Below are 6,887 nucleotides of genomic sequence, written 5' to 3' on the forward strand. Positions count from 1 at the left end.
TTTTCATTATTCAATTTTTAAACGGTAAGCAAAAAGCCAAGAAGTAACATGTGTGCTTCCGCAAAATCAAGTAATATGGCATATTCCTTCTCCCTTAAACAGAGGTCTCGAGTTTGAACCTTGAATATGAAGTCCTTTTAAATACTCGGAGGGAGTATTTTACCCCTTTTTATGGACATATCCAGCGCGAATCTGTATTAATTGGACAGTGAGCTTAGGGACATAGGATGATTAAAATCAAAATCAAACTGCCTTTGATTGTAGACTGAACTCTACTGTAAGATGCTAACTGCATGGGTTGTGATGCTTGGATGACAATGTACGGTATGATATTTACTGGAAAATAAATGTTTGAGTGTGATAGTTTGACAAAGTGAATTGATCGGACTTGGCCACCAGTTCATCAGAGTAACTGGATTTGGTAATTCATTAATATGAATGAATGCTATCAAACTGTTAATGACCATGATATGTGAGCCATTTTTTATTTTTTATATTTCTAACTATAACTACCAAGAAGAAAAATCTTAATTAACAAATATTATATTTGATTGAACTATATTGAATTTCAAAAAATTTAATTTCTAAGAGAAAATATTTTGCATTTATATCAAACATATCTTAATTTTTTTGGGATGTAGTACAATGTATATCATTATTTTAGTTTTTTTTATTGATTAAATAAGAAACATATATACAACGGCACACAAATGAATTAGAGACAAAATTACTTCATAAAATCGTGACAATTTTATAAAGAAGATGTAATTTATATAATACACATAGATTTCACAATCGATGTGCGATTTTAAGGACCAACTCACTATCTGGTGACCGGAGTGGAAGACTAAACATCATATGAGTTTAATCAATGTTAAAGTTATTGCAATTAGAAATTTAGAAAGCTGCGCAAAACTTAAATGCTGAAATTAGGTACAGATTAGATTAATCAAACCATGGCATTTGTAAATATGGTTAAAACCATGCCCTAGATAGAAATAGGCAGCACCAACCTGACCATGTTGGACCACGTTGTTTAAGCAACAAAGAGTCAATGTGCAGAAGTAGAACTACCACATGCACATACTATTCTCTTTTTATTTTATTTTATTTTATTTTTATTTTGAAATAAAAAATTATTGGAGAGAAAAATCTGGCTGGGTTTCAAACTCACAATTACTTCATTACTTTAACAATTAACTAGTGTTAGAACCTGCATGATGTGCGGAATAATATTAAATGATGAAATAATCATGTGCGGAATAATAAAATGATTATGAAATACATTATAAAATTATATCTCATTGAGATATGCTAAAAAAAAAAAGTTGTAATGCTAAGATTTGTCTTCTTAAATATCCTGCGAAGCATTTTACCAAAAGTATGCAATAGGTTTGACACGGATTTGCCTAACACGCAACATGATTAGGGTCAACACGAACACAATATAAAAATTCGACTAATTTAATAATTGTATTAAATTTATCAACACGAATACAATACGTTTAACCCGCCTAATATCATAAACAAGTTAAGTGGGCCGTGTTAACTCATATACAACTCGTGTAACTCCCTTAATATCATAAACAGGTTAAGTGGATGGTGTTGACCTGTATACGACCCACTTAACCTCTTTAGAATATTTTAAATTTTAACCTATTTAACTCCAATCATCTTTAAAAATAAATTCTCACACATAAAATGCATAAATTCTTCAAGATTCATAACTAAAATAAAAAAGTAATACAATAATAAAATTTAAATAGGTTTTAATTGGAATATTTATATCTAACACTAAAATTATCTCTTTACTTTTAAATAAATGGGTCACTCACCTAACCCGTGGTAAGTACGTTTATATTCATGTCATAAATGGGTGACTCGTCGATTACACGAATCCGTTTAACCTCAACCCTTAATCCATTTATTTTGCATGTTAAGCAAATTGTATTTGCGTGTCATGATTCATTTTGACACCTCTTATGACCTGCGTAAAAAAATGCACACATACTATTAATGTATTTTTCAACAGTGATAATAATTTTGACTAATTTTATTGAAATAAGAAATTAAGTATTTTTTATTTTATGTTTGTGAGTCCCATTTTATATGGCACAACCCCAGGGGGGGTAAATTGAGTTTTTAAAAAATTTGTCTTTTACGCAAGTTCAGAATTCTAAAGCAGCGAAATTAGAAAGCATTTGCAAGAGATAGTTATCAAGATTAGAACTTCCTCAAAAAGTTTATGAAAGATTAGAATACTGATTATAACTCGGATTCTGATTTCTACCAAATGTAAAAGGATAAATTAGAATTTGGAGAAATCATAATATAGAAATCAAGAGTTCTAATGATCTACAAAGATAAAGTTTTTGCACGATTAGAAACATAAAATCATTAATAATTTTGCATTCCTAAAAACATTAACAGATGTGTAATCATAATATAATCAAGCAACACTTCAGAAAGTAAAAGAAGAACAACACAGAGATTTATAGTGGTTCGGCACTAACTCGCCTACATTAACTCTCTAAGACTCATATTAAGATCCTCCACTATATTATCTCTTTTAAAGGGTAAGTGACAAACCAATCGTTACAAGGAAATAGATCAGAAACCTAGACCTAACCTTTAATCCACTAGATTCCAAAGGTTCTAGTCAACCTCTACCCTTCTGTTTTACAGAGAATAGAAAACTCAAATCAAGACATTAGAATCTCACACAAGGAGAAGGTCGCTTGATAACCTTTTACAACATAGCTTCTCACTTAAGCTATACACAAATATTTTTCATTTGAACCTCTAATCTACAACGGATTACAACAATCTATATAGATAGAGAGAAATGCAATTATAAGTAAATTAAGAACATAAAATAGATTTTGAAAAAGAAAGTAAGTTCAGAACTGTTCTTAATAAAAGGTTGTTACCAGATTTCTTTTCTCTTAAAAATATTTCTTAAAGAACAGAGAAGAAAAGAAATGAAGGGGGGTTGAAGAGAGAGTTTTAAGTGATTTGAATCTTTGAGCAATGGTCTCTTACTCTTGCCAACATTTCTTTTGAAAGACGAAAAGGTTTTTATACAAAAATGGTGTTCCCGTTATTTAATAAATGTTGGACATAAAGCAATAAATATTTCAAACATGGTGAGCTTAAAGAGACAGTGCATGGATTGTATTTAAACAATCTGTCAGGGCACTTATTGCACACACACATGCACGGTTTTGTAGATGAAAGGTTTAGTTCAAAAAGCTATGTTACTTTTACAGCAGAAGCAGGCAGCTTTATCAGAAATAGACAGTTGTGTTAGAAATAGAAATTGTCAACTCTGTTAGAATCAGAAACTACTTTTACAGAAACTCATTTAAGAGCCACCAACAAGATTTAATCAAAAAAATATTTTTCATTTTGGAAAATGTGAAAAGCAAAAATTTGGCTATTTCCTCTTAATATTTTTATCAAAAACATTTTAAAATGATTTTAAGAGAGATAAAATAAGAATTGTGCTTATAATATAATTTTCTCTCTATCCTACAATAATTGCTAAGATTTAATAAAATACTAACCACTAAAAATGTCTTCAATAATCTTCATGGTCTTCAATAAAAAAATATTGGATTGTAGGTGCTTAATTTCTTCAATAACTTCAACATTAAAAATAATGCATAAAATATCTTTAGCACATACAAAAACATTAAATTTATTTGGTTTGCATAATCATCAAAATCTTAGGATAAAATTAACCTTGAGCCAACAATCTCTGCCTTTTTTATGATGACAAAACCAATAAATTTATCACATATAAGAACAAGTGCTCCCCATGAATTTATGCAATACAACAGAATAAAATTTCTAAGTTCAAATATTTTCTAATTTAACAAGATCAGAACTTCTATAAGTAGATAAAACTCCCCATGAATAAGTGCAATATAAGCGCTAAGGGATTTAGAACAGAACACAGATAAAAGAATAAACTGATTTTAGAATTAGAACTGAAGTTAAGTCTAACAATCAGAAATAACTACTCAAGATAAGCATATTCTATTCACATGAAAACAAAACATTAGAACAAAAAGAGTCGTAGTTAGAGCAGGATAAGCATAGAGATTAAGTACTTAAAAAAATTTTACTATATTCTCCCCAAGTACTTAAGGATATACTATTTCCTCCCTTTTTTTGTCATCAGAAAAAAAAAGCAATAAAACAACCAAGTTATAAAGAAAAAAACAATATAAACAGAAAATTCAGATGTAACACAAACAGAATAAGAACAAATCAAAATGTTCACAAAATAAAATAAGTTATCAGAAATCTTTGCAAAAATTCTATTAAAAAATGTTTGGGTAAGAGGTCACTAGTTTTCAGGTTTAGTTTTGGGTTTCTTTGAGCTTTGGAGGTTCTGAGCAGGTGTGGATTCATTTGAGTCCTTGGTTCTTTTGGAAGATGGGTGCAAAGGGGTTTTCCTCCCTAGTCTTTTATCCTCCCAGCAATGCGCTTGAACCTTTTAGTCTTTCAAGAAACAGGAGTGCTGGTTGCAGTTTTGACTTTAAAGGTAGCCAACTTCCTCTGATTTATACTTTCATTTTCTCCATAGAATCAATCAATGACTGAGTATAAGCCTTTACTTCTTTTCCATGCTTAATTGCTTCTCCAAGCTCATTGTTGTGCTCCTCAATGAGCTGCTTCTCTATCTTAACCCACACTAATTCTCTATTTTTCTACGCAGGAGTTTGTTCAGGTGCCTTTCTAGCTTCTGATTTTGGTTGTAGCTCTTCTTCATCACTGATTTCTAGCTTCTTAGTTTTAGTCTCACTAATCTCTTCAACTTCATCTCCTTCCTTATCCTTTACCGCCTCCTCAATTTCAGCTTTATCAAAATCTCCAAAGTTCCCTTTATCTTCTGAAAATTCATTTCCAGCTACAGCATCTTCTTATTTTTCTTTTCCTCGATCTTCTTCATTTTCTTTTCCTTTATCTTCTTCTAATTCTACTCCTTTCTCCTCTTTTAATCTTATCTCTTCTAACTTCCCTTTTCCTTTTTCTAATCTCACCTTTTCTAACTTTTCTTTTTAAGACTCAGCTTTTTCTCTTTTTTTCTTTTCTAATTTTGATTTTTCATTTTCTAAACTCATCTTTTCCTTTTCTAATCCTTATTTCTCCTTTTCTAATCTCACTTTCTTCTTTTATGTTCTCACTTTCTCTTTTTTTTTTTTTTCTACTGCTTCTAGCTTTTCCTTTTCTTTTCCTTTTTCCTTCCCTTGATCCTCCTTTTCTTCTCTTCTTCTTTTTCATCCTGACTCTTCAAACAATTGCTATCTAACTTCGAAACACTATAGCATTTCTTCCTTTCTAAGTTCACTCCCAGAAATTCAAAGATGGGAGTCAGAATCATCCCATAGGGCAGTTTCTTAGGAACACTTTGTATCTTGTCAAGTATAGCATAACACAGATTAAAAGGCTTTTTCTTAGCAATATGCCACATTAAACAAAGCTCTACTTGATTAATATAAGTAAGTGATCCACTCTTAGGTAGTAGATAATGCATAACTAGTTTATACAACCACTTAAAATTTTCATGAAGATCAGAGCAATCAATCACAACTTTTTATTTTTCTACAGTCCCCTTTTTTGTGATTTTTCTAATGAACTCATCCCTCTTATACTTAGTAAGCCTAGTTGTTTCTTTAATCTTTGTTGGTTTTTCCCCATTATTAAGAATTTTATAAATATTGCTGAGGTCAGTGAGGGAAAATAGCCTAGTCTCTCCATCCATTTTTCACAGAAAGTATCTCAGGACTAGTTCCTCTAATAGATGCATAAAACTCCTTAACAACATTTTCATAACAGGGCTTATTCAATGAAAATCCATCCACCCTTGAAATTCAAACCACTCCCTAAACTGAAACTCTATTTTTTCAAAAAAATTTCCAATCTATTACATAGGAGCGCATCGGAGAGTATAGAGACAAAATCGACTTACCCTTACTTCGAGAAGCAGTATCCTTTTCAATTGTCTTCTCTTTTCCTTTGTCTTTCTCTAGTTTGGGCTTTCATTTCTCCTTTTTCGAACTTGATTGGCTCATGGATTTCTTGAGTTCTGGTTCTAATTTCTTATATTTCTATGTTAGTTCCATGAGGAGTTGGAGTTCTTCACTGGACATAGTTTCAGGAGAGGAAGAACACATGGCTGATTTCTATTTTCTAGTTCTGTGAGTTTTAGGGTTTTGTTGAGAGAGAAGAGAGAAAGGGACGTTGGAGACAGAGAGAGAGAGTAGAAGGTTAAGTGCGGTTATGGTTTTAGGAGAGAGAAGAAGCTTTAATGGGTAGTTTTAATTGAGAGAGAGGATGTGTTAGGAACATGGGAGAGAGAAACTGAAAAAGTAAATGTTGTAGTTTTGAAAGTTGAAAACGCAGTTTTTGGGGGAAGCTAAAATTAGTTGACTTGACTTTTATAAGCTTTTGATAGACTCAACAAATAAATAAAGAAAATATAACTGACACACACAATTAAAAACCTGCGGCCACTTTTATAAAAATGAAAACTAAAAATAAAAGAATTAAATAAGACAAATAAAATAAAAGACAGACTTGACTTAAAAAAAAAAAAGAATCTGACGTAGATGGCGACATTCGAATTCTACATCAGAACTTGGTAAGCTCTTTTAGACACAAAAACACTTTACTTCTGAAGAGTACACATGGAATTAGAATTGCATACAAATCATAACAAGTCTTTCATTCTTAAGCACAGGAAAGCATTTAGAACATGATAAATAGAGTTTAAAGTTAAGAGTTTAAAGAATCAGCATACCCAGTTCTTTTCTAATCAAGCAAAATTGATTTTCATTTAAAGGCTTGGTGAACATATCAGCCAATTGCTTTTTAGT

The 6,887-nt window shown here is 31.0% G+C and overlaps 1 long non-coding RNA gene across 1 annotated transcript; it reads right to left on the bottom strand.

Moving 5' to 3' along the window:
• Nucleotides 1-1,702: 1,702 nt before the first annotated feature.
• Nucleotides 1,703-6,481, bottom strand: LOC149493753 (uncharacterized). Its single transcript, XR_016322704.1, has 2 exons — nucleotides 5,981-6,481; nucleotides 1,703-1,987 (listed from the first exon to the last, which is right to left on the bottom strand). It is a non-coding gene; the product is annotated as an uncharacterized LOC149493753 (long non-coding RNA).
• Between the last annotated feature and the right edge of the window lie 406 nt (nucleotides 6,482-6,887).

This window comes from Jatropha curcas, chromosome 9 (genome assembly GCF_041381405.1).
Source record: "Jatropha curcas cultivar XTBG-Jc1 chromosome 9, XTBG_Jcur_1.0, whole genome shotgun sequence".
Classification (NCBI taxonomy): domain Eukaryota; kingdom Viridiplantae; phylum Streptophyta; class Magnoliopsida; order Malpighiales; family Euphorbiaceae; genus Jatropha; species Jatropha curcas.